Source organism: Nothobranchius furzeri, chromosome 13 (genome assembly GCF_043380555.1).
Source record: "Nothobranchius furzeri strain GRZ-AD chromosome 13, NfurGRZ-RIMD1, whole genome shotgun sequence".
Lineage (NCBI taxonomy): Eukaryota > Metazoa > Chordata > Actinopteri > Cyprinodontiformes > Nothobranchiidae > Nothobranchius > Nothobranchius furzeri.
In genome coordinates this window covers 22,056,161-22,069,616 of record NC_091753.1, presented here as the reverse complement: position 1 = coordinate 22,069,616, position 13,456 = coordinate 22,056,161, and the positions used below count along the sequence as shown (strand labels likewise).

Sequence of the window (13,456 nt, the reverse complement as noted above, 5' to 3'; positions counted from 1 at the left end):
ATGATTCATTCGGCCTCCTCTTACGTCCTGTAAGGAAACAGAGGCCATGCACTGTCACAGGTTTCTCGAGAACAGCATCAGCGGACCTTTGAATATCAAGATAAAAAAACACAAGAAATGTTTTTTGCAGAATGCTTCTCAGGGCCACATCGCTGCAGCCGAATGTGGTTTAAAAAAACAAATCAGTGGCCGAGGCAGTTTTCTGCAGTATAATGATACAGTCAAATCTGGAGCCTCTCCCAAGCTGTGAAAGGAAGGCATATGGAGAAACGGTCTGTATTTGTGCCTCGGTAAGCCAGAGCCAAGTCCCGGAATGACTCCTTTTCTGTTCGCAGCTGAGCTGAAGCTAACTAAAGATTGGTATTTGGTTTTTTTTATGCAGGGAAGCTTTCCAAGAAATGTGTGTGTGTGTGTGTGTGTGTGTGTGTGTGTGTGTGTGTGTGTGTGTGTGTGTGTGTGTGTGTGTGTGTGCGTGTGTGTGTGTGTGTGTCTGTGTGTGTTCACTTTTGTTAGCTGTTCCCTGAATGTGTATGTGCTAGTCAGTGAGTCTGCTTCTGGCTGTGTGTGTCTCAGACAGACAAGTGTGTGTGTGTGTGTGTGTGTGTGTGTGTGTGTGTGTGTGTGTGTGTGTGTGTGTGTGTGTGTGTGTGTGTGTGTGTGTGTGTGTGTGTGTGTGTGTGTGTTGTGTGTGTGTGTGTGCGCGTTTGTGTGTGTGTAGAGCGTAGTGCTGCGTTTAGGGAAGACAAGCAGTCAGTGGGCAATATCTATACCTGGACTCTACTGTCCCTGTTGTGTTTGAATGGGGAAGAGGGGAGGGAGAAGAAGCAGAGGAGAGGAGAATGAACGAGGGAGGGTGGGAGGGAGGGAGAGGAGGAGAAGGAAAGGGGAGAGGTTCAGGGGTGACAGGAGGACGGCTTCATGGCAGCATTTTCCCTTCGCTGAATCTCCACATTCCCCTTCCTCTTTTCTGTTTTGCCTTATTCAGCTCAGCGAGGGAGGGAGTCAAAGGGACAAGGAGAGCTTTACAGTTCAGTCCTGAAAAGAGAGAAAAATCAAGCCAATTTTTTTGCGTTTTCTTTTTTCTTTGAAAGGCTGGAATCTTGGCTGAGTTACAAACAGATGTTGCTTGTCATTTGCTCGTAGTGCAGCGAAGCAGCTTGTAGAATTAACGGGCTGAAAGATTACTGAACGTCTTGTTTTTTATATTTATTGTAACTACTGGCAGGTTTTCAAATTGTTTTAAAAAGCGAGGGTGTTCTTGTTTTGGTTTACTTTTCCCTGCCCTTTACTCTCTGTCCTTTCTCCCTTTGCCTGCCTCTGTCTAACCTTTTCTTCGCCCTCTCGTTGAGCAGAATTTTGGGGAGGTTTTGTTTCTGTATTTGTCGGTTTTCGTGGGTTTATTTTTATTTCTGATTTTTTCTCTTCTCTGATGGGCTACAGTGGACGCAACAGCTCCTACCACAGCAGCCAAGGCCTCACACAGCAGAGCAAAGGACCATTTGGAAAGCACTCGTATGGCTAAAACGGTAAGTCCTCTCATTCTCTTCGTAATGCATGTCTGTTTCTTATTTACTTTGCGGATTCTGACAATTGTAAAAATTGCTGTTGGTTATGTTGCATGGTGCCATTTGTCCCTGATGTTTAGTGCATATTAGCTTAGCTGTAGGGCCTGGCGTAAACACTACCTGTTTGCTAGCCAGGACAACATGGCTATCCACTATCACAGAGATACGCCGAAGTGGTAATGACTTGCCTCTTCTTCACCTCTCCATTCTTCCCATCCATTGACCCCCTCTTCCTTCTCCCACCGACACGCTGGCTCTGTTGCTGGGTAGATTGTGCGAGTGGCGCTGCTAGGTCTGTTTGGTAGCGGCACTCGGTGCAGACAGTAGGCGGTGGCCTTTAGCTGCTCTTAGTTTTAACCTGAGTCTTCCTTACACACACATGTTGGAGCAGCGGTGGTGGCGTGGGCTAGCAGGGTGCTGTCGACCCCTCCAAACTCTTTGTTCGGCCGTTCTGAAGGTGTCTTTCAGCTCCCTGGCAAAGACCCACTGACATAGTTTAGGGAACTTGGCAACAGCTTCAAAGTCTGACGTCTCATTTAAATTCAGGCAGATGGAAAAAGGGGAAAAGAAAACTGCAGATGAACTCTGAAAGTTGAAACAGGACCATCCACTTTTGCGTTTGCTGCTTGAGGTTTCCTGGTTTGTTGCAGCACAGCAACAACTAAGCTGATGGTAAATGAATGAAAGGCAGTTCACATTCTACGTTTGCATGCTTTAAAATTGTAATTACTTTCCAATCCTTTGAAGTGTGTTTTACACTCAGCATCATTAATAGTTATGTGATTTATTTCATTGTACATGTCAGTTTCTTGTGTTTTTCTAATGATTAAATTCTGTTATTTGCAAAAACTTGGTGATGTATTTCTTTTAAGTAGAAGAAAATATGAAAGTGGTTTGTTTTCCTTTCAATCAAATGTTTGAAATTATAAATTTAGTAACACACAAAATCAAATAAACTGTATTTATTTTCTGACGTTTTTTTTCTGCATTCGGGTAGCCTATCAGGAAAGGTTTCATGAAGCGGTACTCAAATACTTGATTTTAAAAAGCATTTTTTTCTTGCTCGCGTCTCATTTGAACCTCTTAAAATGCCACAGGAGTTTTGCAGTGATCACTCACTAAAAGGACTTTTCTGAGAAGTTCAAAAGCAGTAGCAACATCCAAAGGTCATCGTTAGCATGTGCAATTATTTGCTCCTTAAAATCAAAATCAGAAAATGTCCTGGATGTTGTATCTGAATGTTCTGATAAGCGATGACATCAGAAACTGATTTAGTTATTCTACAAATTAAATTTATTCACCTTCACCATTATGATGCTCCTTCTTGTTTTATTAGATATAGAAGATGAATCACCAAATGAAATGTGAACTGATAAGTTACCTGATAAAAATATGCTGCAAATACTAGGATCTGATAACAGAATTAAACTTTATTTTAGTCGATAACAGGCCTGAAAACTGCAGATCTACAAGCAAAAGCAGAGCTGGTTTTAGAATTATTTTACACACATTTCTTCAGTCCGATCGGGCATCTGGATTTGTGAAGTCATCCGCTCGCAGCCCCGAACCCGTAGATCCGAACTTGTGTAAACTGACACCACAAGCTTGCATCTACAGGTCTGCGTCTGTGCAGCTCCAACAGCATCAGCCGGGCACAGCTGGGCCCGTTCACAAGCTTCCAACAACCATTTGAGCCGTTTCTTTGTCACTAATCCCAGAACAGACCAAGAAAACTTCACATGAAAAACAAGGTTGGTGGTTCAAAGCTCAGGATTTTTGACTCCAGCTCTGCCGCACATCAGTGTCTCCCCAAGATCTTCTCGCCACTTTCTTTAGGTTTTTGTCTCCATTTAAATTGGTCTTCAAATGGTTTAGAGGCAGCCACTGAGGAGCGGGCTGAACAGCCAGAGCTGTGGTTTTGTCTTCGCTTTTTCCTTCTGTGTATTTTAAATATGAGCTAGCCGAAAGGCATTTTCATTCAGCAATCAGATGTTTATGTCTCAGTAGTAAAAACGGTAAATAAAATAAAAAGAAAACACTAAAAAACACATTTAAAAAAACATTTGTAAGAACTGTTTCCCACAGATTTGATTTGAAGAAACAAACTCCCTTTTCAAGTAAATACTAATTATTTGTGTGTATATATTATTCTGGTTTTACAAATGATTTTGATTCCATTTCATAATTAGACTACTCTGAAATGTCAAAATAATTAAAGCTACTAATGAAACTGTAGGTGTTTTACGTGTGATTTATATTCAGGGGTGCACATGAGTCGTGAAAAGGTGCGCTTGTGCACCAAACATAACGCATGTACCCATTTGAGCACCAGTGCTACCGCGGTATTCTGGACGGTCGCGGTGCCTACACATGCTAACCTGACTGCTTTGGAACATCCTGCTTGTGCGACAGCAAATCCACCCACCGCAGCTCAAACGTTGTGTTTCTGAAAATGTGCCTTTGCTGCCAATCTAAATCTAAATAACAGCATCCTAAAGTATTAATAAGCCATAGGCTTGTAATATCTTACCAATGACTTCACCCAGGATTACCTGTCAGACACCCCAAAACAAGATGTCTCCATCCTCACATATTCTAAAGCTGCTTGTGGAAATATATTTCTGGTTAATTGTGCACTAAATCGCTTATCGTCATCGGTTAAGAACATTACTAATGCCGAGGTTATTTCTTTTCTGATGGGCACCTTCTGGGAGTTTTAGGTCAACAGGTTACGCACACGGCTGCCATTGCTGCATCATGTTGGGGACCAACATCCGTACATGTATTTCAGTATGGGAACAGAAGGATATGTATCAAATCACTTAGCTGCCAACCATTGTGGACCTAAATGTGAAGAGGAACCTTTTCCCTCAGCTGCTGGATGCTCGTGCAGCTGACAGAAATGAGAAAAAAGAAAACAAAAACCAACCAGTTCAAGGGAAGAAGTTTTATTCACATCAGGTCATGTCAGGTGGACATGCACACAGCATCGGCTGTGTGTGAAGGTGCCGTTTCAGAGAACAGCTATACCGATGTCACATCCAGATCATTTTGGGATGAAGCACGTTTCTTTTCTGGTCCCGTTGGTTTTCTGGTTTCAGGCCTCGAGTCACGAGGACCTGTTGTCCAGGACTGCTTGCTCCCAGGTTGAGGTAGTAGGTTGTATAGTTGAGAATGACACCCTGGGAGATAACTGTACAACCTCCTAGCTTTCCCTGAGGTATGCACGCCACTCCTCACAGCTGGATCACAGCAGTCCACTGTTATTATTATTATTATTATTATTATTATTATTATTATTATACTGCATTAGCTCGATAAAACCAGATAATGGATCCTCACCGTGTTCAGTACAAGCCCAGGCTGTTTGCTGACTCGCAGCGTGTGTGTGTGTGTGTGTGCACGTGTGTGTGGGTGTGAGTATTTTACTGGTGCTCATTCTTTGGAAGGCTATTTTGAAAAGACCCACATAATAAGACACTTATTTGACTCCGTATTATTATTCATACACACTACGAATTTTTGTTGGTGAATGTGTTCATTTCTAATTATAGTTTATTTACTATATTTCTAATGATCAGAAGATTCTTTTTGTTAATAGTTGTCAGATTTTCAAAACTGGACAAATTTAAATTCTGTCAAAAAAGCTGAAAACCAAACAGAATCAACATTTATAAGTTAGGTATCGTTGCTCTTTTCATGAAATGTCCCTGAAACCTGAACTCCTGTTTTATTACATTTACTTGAAGAATTAGACTCTCAATTTGTGTGTGTGTGTGTGTGTGTGTGTGTGTTGTGTGTGTGTGTGTGTGTGTGTGTGTGTGTGTGTGTGTGTGTGTGTGTGTGTGTGTGTGTGTGTGTGTGCATGCCTTTAACCCTGCTGACACAGTTTCCACTCACAGGCTCAGTGAAAACCTCCTTAATGCCGATCAGTTTGTGGAGGACAATGAACAGGATCTGTGGTTTTGCTCATGTAAAGACGCAAAGTAGAGGATATAAAAGAGACTCGGATAGCAGCAGTGAAATCAGCTGTCACCCTGAACAATTATTGTCACAATATTTCCAACTGGCAGTTGCGCACTATTTAGAAAGTGCATGTGTCGTCAAATGTGGCACGTGAAATATTTTGACTCTCAGGGAGGAAACAGGAAAACTGCATGGCAACAGAAATCAGCATGCGAGATAAACAGTGTCTCAGGATTTGTTTCTCCCACCTTAAAGTGGAATTCTCTCTGATTCTCAACATCACAATATGAAACTGTGCCCAGACACATGGCTGATTTGCTCTCTTTAGGTCTCGTTGCATTACTGCTCCTGATTCTGTCTCTTACTCCTCCAACATTTGTAGAGACTCCAGACTGAAATGGTCTGTGTCCTTCAGTGGAATGTGTGCGTTGGGCTCACGTGTGTCATGCTGACGACACACTAAAGTTTTGTCCAGCTGGCACAGACTATAGGAGCAAAAGACTGCCCCCTCTTGGTGGTCTCATGTGTTCCGGAGTCTCCGATTTGGGAACAGTCTTCTACAATGCATGTGATGTGTGTGTGTGTGTGTGTGTGTGTGTGTGTGTGTGTGTGTGTGTGTGTGTGTGTGTGTGTGTGTGTGTGTGTGTGTGTGTGTGTGTGTGTGTGTGTGTGTGATGTTTTATTACCACAGAAGCTTCTATGGCTAAATGAAAAGACCAGGAAGTGGCTGTTATCTATAAAGCTGATTGAATACAGGTGAAAATAGCACCACTGCTTTCAACTCAGGTTCAACTGCATAATCTTTCTAACACAAAAAGGACCCTTTTGTTGTCTGTAACAAAAACAGTCAATGTGACACACAGTTATTTTCTTCCTTTATTACCTGAGATTCATGTAGATAAATGTGAGGTCTGCCTGGTGAAGGTGAGCAGCCTGCGACAACAAAATGATCCACATCTGTTGCTTCTTCAGTACCCTTTGTGATAAAACCTAGCTTTTTAATGCTCTTGTGTGCGTTAGTGGATGCACAAGGAGAAGCTTCCTGTGACAGGTCACACACGTGACGTTACAGCTCAGTGTAACCGTGGTCTCGGCTGAATCTCATGATCAAGGTCAAGAAAAGCTGGACAGAAACATTGAAGGTCATTCTTGACTGTTTGAACCAGCCGATGTGGCCATGAGGCTCGGTCATGTTCCTCACCAAAACTCAGAAGTTTTAAATGTGACAGCTGCCAATCAATCTCTTCAACCACCTGCCAGAGTCTCAGCTGTCTAGCCATTTTGTCCTGCTAGCTTTCCCTCACACACACACACGCACGCTCACACGCACACATCAGTGTGTTTTCATTACAACTTCTCAGAATCTGCAGACCCAGTGTGGTGGGATTATTCATGGTACTGCCACTGTTTTTCTGGTTGCGTGGGCCACAGGGTGACAGATCCGGGTCTCTCTTGATGTCCCACTTGGCTAGCCAGCGGCCGATTCTTGGCCGTTACCAGCAGATAACAAAGAGAGCCAAGTGAGAGCGGTAAATTAGCGGTGCCAGAGCTGTCACTTACCTGGAAAGGTTGTCACTCACCAGATGAATGGAGTTTGTTTTATAGCTTCAGAAGGAAAAGCAACTCAAGTATTTACATAAATCATAATTCACCCACACGAGAGGCCTCCACCTGTGTGTGCTTCTGCACCTCACTGTCCTTCTCCGCATGCTGTGGGCATGTCTCAGTGTGCACGTGAGTCTGTCTGCTGCATGCTCTTGCTGCCAAAGCGTGCTAATATTAGCCCCTCACCGCGGACCGGCTCTACGCGGACACAAAGCGGCTGATAAACGAGAGGCACGCTTTGCATGAGTTCACGTTTTCAAAATGGATCCTGTTAGACGCTGGGTGAACGGTGCGCAGAGGTGTGGATCCAGATGTGTTGTGTTCTACAGCTGTAGGGAGATGAAACAAAGAATGAAACAATGTGATGTCTGACAGACAGATAGGGTCGGAGATCAGCCGTGGTGCAGGCGCAGCTGATCAGTCATCCAGGGAGGGAGAGAGGGAGGAAAAGACAAGCGAGATGGCAGTGTGGTCTCAGGGATTTTTCCTTTCCTTTTTTTTCTCCCCTTCCAAGTCTTTCAGGTCCCGTCACTTATTTCAGCTCCCAGCCGGTTGTACGTCGTCACTCCCTTCTCTTCGCTCCATCTGTCCCTCCCCCATCATCTCTCCTCTTTCGCTCCCTCCTCCCAACCTCTCTCTCTCTCTCTCTCTCTCTCTCTCTCTCTCTCTCTCTCTTCCTCTCTCTCTCCATACCAAAGCCGAGGGGAGCCAGCAAAGATTAAATGTAGCCTCTATAAGCCAAAGCACATCATGTAGCAATGTCTCTGTGGCCCCTTCTCCTCTCCCGGTCTGTCTGCAGGCCTCTCCTGGTGCAGAGAGAATGGTGTGAAAGATGCCGCTCCATGTGAGAAGTAGAATAAAAGGACACAGAGGGAAAGATGCTGCTTCGGAAATGGATTTTTTTTTCGTTCTCAATTTTTTTTGCATGCAAGCAGAAGAACAGCGAGGATTTGCTCCATGGGTGGAAAATGGACAGCAGCAAGGTGGAAAAACAACGAAAGGAGGACAACTTATCCCTCCCCCTCCCCTCTTTCCTCACATCCCTCTGTTTCTCTCCACCTCTGGTCTGATGCAGAGGAAAAGAGGGCCTCTGGCTGTAAGTGATCACAGCTGTGAGGTAAATTAAATGATGATCTTTCTCCTGCTTGCAAATGTCTTTCCTCCTCCGGAAGTAGGGAGGGGAAAAAAGTGAAAGAAGACACTTGAAAAAGAAAAAAGTAGACTTTTAAGAAGAGGGAGGAGAGGAGGAGGGTGGGTAGAGTATATTTTTTCTCCAGTCTTACTTCCTTTCCACCTCTGCATGTGACAGAGAGAGAATACAATGTGGGGGAAGAGGGTGAGGAGGAGAGAAAGCAGAGCAAGACAAGAGATCAGCAGGAGTGTTGGTTTTGTCCTTTAACTTGGACTTGTGTGTGTGTGTGTGTGTGTGTGTGTGTGTGTGTGTGTGTGTGTGTGTGTGTGTGTGTGTGTGTGTGTGTGTGTGTGTGTGTGTGTGTGTGTGTGTGTGTGTGTGTGTGAGAGAGAGAGAGAGAGAGAGAGAGAGAGAGAGTTGCCCTTACTTGCCCACCTGCCTTGGATTTGCAGGTTTGCTAAAAAGTAAGCAGCAGAATCTCAACTGTGAGGAACAGCAGTCGAGTGAGAGGCAGTTTATACGTAACACACATTCGCATGTGTGAATGTGTGTGTTTGTATACATGCCAACCCCCCCAACCCCCACCGCACCACCACCACCACCACCCTTAGCTCACTGGTTTGCCTTGCTGGCGCTGTGGCCCCAGCTGGAAGTCCATGTCTCCACACTCTTTCCTCTGGTTTGTAGCGGAGCTGTTTGGTTGTTGGTAATTTTATCTTCTTGTCCGTGTTCCTTTTTCTGGTCCGAGGAATCCTCACAGCAAGTCTCTCTTGTGACTTTCCTCGCTGAACTGCTTGCTCTGTTGTGTGTAGTGTGTAGTGTGTGTGTGTGTGTGTGTGTGTGTGTGTGTGTGTGTGTGTGTGTGTGTGTGTGTGTGTGTGTGTGTGTGTGTGTGTGTGTGTGTGAAAGCGAGTGGGAGGGAGTGGAGATAGAGGGAGAAGGAGAGTGCACATGGTTCATTCCGGCTCACTCCTACCTCCCATCCTCATCTTTCGTTTCTCGGTCGCTCCTTCCCTTCGTTCCTCCTGACTTTGAGCAGCTTGTTGGACGAACCAGATTCCCCCCCCCCCCCCCCCCCCATACGTCTTCTGCTTGCGTAAAACATCATCTTCTTCTGAGCAAAAACGGAATCTTGTTGGTGTACTGTAAGTTTAAATCTGAGCCCTCTCATTCTTTCTGTCTCTTTTTTCCTACCGTTCTTGAGCAGGCAGAAAGCTAACAGGGCACCGAGCAACGGGGGCATCCTGAATCCGAAGGGGAGGGTGAGTCGACACCAGCGAATGCTCTTCCTCTCCGCTTCCCTCTCAGCTCTCCATCTGTTTCCTCAGCATTTAGACCACCATGGTAGCATGGAGAAGCCGTGGAGCTTTGTTAGATGGCTGGTCTTTTCTCTCGGAGAAGCCCTCCAGGATTCGGAGCGAGGACGTGCTTTTGCAGCCATCGAGCGTGCTCTGAATGATTTTATTGCAGGGTGGAAGATGTGTCTGTCGGACAGGCGTGCAAGTCATGGTGCCAGATGGATTGTATGACGCTGTGCAGTCCTGGCTTCAGATTTCGGAGCTTTAATTGATGCATCCACGCTTGGCTTTTGTCTCGTGCACCGTAAATAATTAGCCAATTCAGGTTTTCGTGGGTACTGCAGGAAATCTTTGGACATACTGTACAGCAGCAGGCTCTTTACCTGATGGCAGGAGGCATTTTGCAACTGGTGCATTGTTCAGCTTTGGTGGGGGGAGGGGGATGGAGGGACACCAAGAGCAACTTGAGGGGAGTCAGGTCAATGTTGTGTCTGGCTGAGGTGTGCACTGGTTTGATCACAGCTATGTCCTAATTTAAGCACGTCTTCTGGAAGAATGCTACTGAAGTCTTTAACAGGTTGATCTGGGTTTTCTTGTGCAGAAGCATGCTGGATATCACCCATGCAGAGGGGGCGAGGAGCAGGGCAGTCTGTTCAAATCCACGTCTCTCTCCGTCCCTGAGACCCTAACTTGTGACGTTGTGTTTTCATGTCCACGGGTTAGGCTCTCGGGAGCTGAGAGGGACGCACGGCCAACACAAACTCCTGCACATTCCTGCCTCCGACAACGGCGATGGGAGAAGGGGCGTGGTGGGGTATGAAGAGGCCGTGGCGCAGTAAGCCAAGGCATTGACTGTACCCTCACCGGCTCACACCTTGCCTGAATGCTGCACATCACCTGGGCTCCACTAAGGTGCTACGTTACATAGAAGCAGAACTCTAGCTATGCTAGCTAACACGTGCTTACCTCAGGGATGAGTGCTGTTGGGGGAGCAGAGCTCTGTATCTGAACTGACGATGTGTATCTGGATGACAGCAGGCCTGATTATTTTAGCACTGGGCTGTGAGCTAACACTGAAGCATCTAATTATTTGTCTGCCTTTATTCAGGCAAGATTCACCCATCAGAACGCTGCAACCTGTTTGCTTGCCTCTGGCCTTTATTGTTGCCTCGTGCAAAAATGTAATTTAAAGCATTTTTGCAGCAATAAGCTGCACTGCAGCAGCTACATGTACTTGCCCACGTTAAGGACATAACTCTGACTCAGAGTTGGTGTTTGCATGTTTTGGCACATTTTCTTTTAGCAGTCCAGTACTAACGGTTAATCAGATCTTACTGTAACTTTAACCCTTTCACCTCCAGCTCACATACAGAGTGTTTCTCTGCCCTGCTCCTCACACCAGTGAGACTAACAGCTAGTTAGCATCAGCAGCTCTAAAGAGATGGAGCTAATGCCATGATGGTGTCAACACTAGTGGATGGTGCTGAATAAAAACTGATCTGAGTGTGAGGGCTCTGGCTCACGGGCCTGGATATGTGTGTGTGTGTGTGTGTGTGTGTGTTACAACTTGAGAGCAGCACAGAGTAATGTTGAGAGCGTGGCCATGACAGCTCTGTACATTATGTGCTTGACCTCAGCAAACCCTCTACGATGCCAGCACTGACTTGCTCATGCTAACACAGAAAGGGCAGCTAGCAATGGATCCTCGTTGTGCTTTTGGACACCAATATGTCCACCGGCCGCTTTCCAACCTGAAGTGCTTGTGAATGCATTTGCTGATCTAATTCTGCTATTCTGACATTGAATTGGTCCATGATTGGACTGAAGTCCTTTTCTTTATGATGTCATCATCCTTCCTGCTCATCTGAGGAGTGTCACCGATCTGCTCTCATCTACAAACACAGACCATCAGCGCTTTAACTTGATTTATCAATATTTACCTTGAAATACCTTCAACCATAATAATGATTTAATGTTTAGTGGTGTGCAGCAGGAGCACCAATAATAGCTTAAATTTATGAATGACTGCCTCCATTTAAGAGGGATACGCTTGCATAAAAACGTTAATTTAATGTTAATACGCCTCCTTGGTACCTCAAAAAATGTTAAGTCGCCATTTCCAGTAGAAAGTCTTATCATCCTGTTTTCCTTTTAACTCTAAAATAATTTCAATTTGCTTAGCTCAACGGACTAAAGGTAACCTGTACAAAATGAGTCTGTGTCTGGTGCTCTTCATTGTTCAGCTTCTCCAAAAGCTGTGGGTACACGGTGTCCCCATGGCTCAGGCAAGGAGGTAGGAGAGCCAGCCAGCCAGTCGCTGTGATTGGTGGGTATGAACCCTCTTCTATGGGTGATGTCTGCCCAGCTTCACAAAGGGAAAACCGACCAGGTTTGCACGTGGTTAGATTTCTGTAGTTGAATACGGATTTGGTCAAAACAGAATGATTGTGGTTGTCCACAACATCTTCAGATGTGACGATCAGAAGCATCTTAAAGATCTGCCAGCTAACAGTTGGCTTCCGTCTCAGTTTCCTATCAGATCGCGTCTTTGTGGCTCAAGCTGCTGACTGTTCCACGTCAAGAGATTGCGCATCCCGACAAGCCGATGGATAGAATCCATTTACATGAAAGCTGTGTTCAGGTGCATGTGCTCAGCGGGAAATCGTTCCACCGTACCTCACTGAGGAGACCCCTTGCTGAATCTGGTGCTGTGAGACAGTTCCCTGTGTGGCATTTGACAAAAGTGATAGACGCCCGGGGAGGACTCTTCTTTGTGTCTGCGGGGACGGTTTCAACCACTCTGACTTAACATTCTGCAGTTTTCTCTGCCACTCCCTTCAGCATGCAGCCTGAACCACTGCAGGCGGGACCGGCTCACTCATCAATACCGAGAGCTGGTCAGTGTGTGTGTGGGGGGGGGGTGCTTCCTACAGTGTCTATCAACACATCTGTGGTGTGTGTGTGTGTGTGTGTGTGTGTGTGTGTGTGTGTGTGTGTGTGTGTGTGTGTGTGTGTGTGTGTGTGTGTGTGTGTGTGTGTGTGTGTGTGTGTGTGTGTGTGTGTGTGTGTGTGTGTGTGTGCAGCAGTTCTTGCTACAGATCGGTTCCTAACCACTTCTTTTCAGTCTGGCACTGAAACAAGATGGCGCCTCAGCTCCACGTGGGTCTATCGACCGATGCCCTCTGCCTCGGGCTGAAGATGTTCCGGTCATTTCTCTGTAGCTTTTAGCTCACCTGGGTTCTGTTTGCTCACCAGACGACGGAAAGAACCAAGGCTGTGTGTGTTTGCTGTTGAACTGCGTGCTATTTTTGTCTGCTATCTGAGCAGTTTGAAATGTGCCAGTGTCACAAACCGATGTGTTTTCAGCATCCTTTGTGTGTGTCTCAGTGCATGCGAGTGAGTGTGTGTGAGAGTACGAGTGTATGTGTGTGTAAGAGGCCAGTTTAAAAGAGTTAAAGGATTTTGTGGAACCACGTCACACCAGCAGATTAACCCATTAATCCTAGCAAAACTAATGTCACCAGCAGCGTGAACACACACACACACACACACACACACACACACACACACACACACACACTCATCCCCATCAGGTAGAAACATGAAGTTTTCAGTCTGAAGGAGAACGAGCTTCTGCACGTCGGGGCTGAATGCGGAGCTTTTTCTGCCTCAGCAGGCTTGGTACCGGGAAGCTGTACAGATGTGTTTGCTGACTCTGCACCAGAAAATGATTTTGTATTAGCATATTTTCTTTATTGTTTCTGTTCTTGTTCACCTTGTTGGTTGGAAGTTAAAAGCATGTTGGTTAAGAATGGTTCAACAATGATGAGTGCAACATGAAATGAAATCAGAATCGCAGCAGAGTTTGGTTGAAATCCAGAAAAGCTGTT

The 13,456-nt window shown here is 45.5% G+C and overlaps 1 long non-coding RNA gene across 1 annotated transcript in view; it reads left to right on the top strand.

Moving 5' to 3' along the window:
* The window catches only part of LOC139062473 (uncharacterized), a 135,707-nt gene that overhangs the window by 115,577 nt on the left and 6,674 nt on the right, over positions 1–13,456 (top strand). Inside the window, exon 3 of the long non-coding RNA XR_011516014.1 lies at positions 1,441–1,526. This is a non-coding gene — a long non-coding RNA (uncharacterized lncRNA). The remainder of the gene's footprint in view (positions 1–1,440; positions 1,527–13,456) is intronic.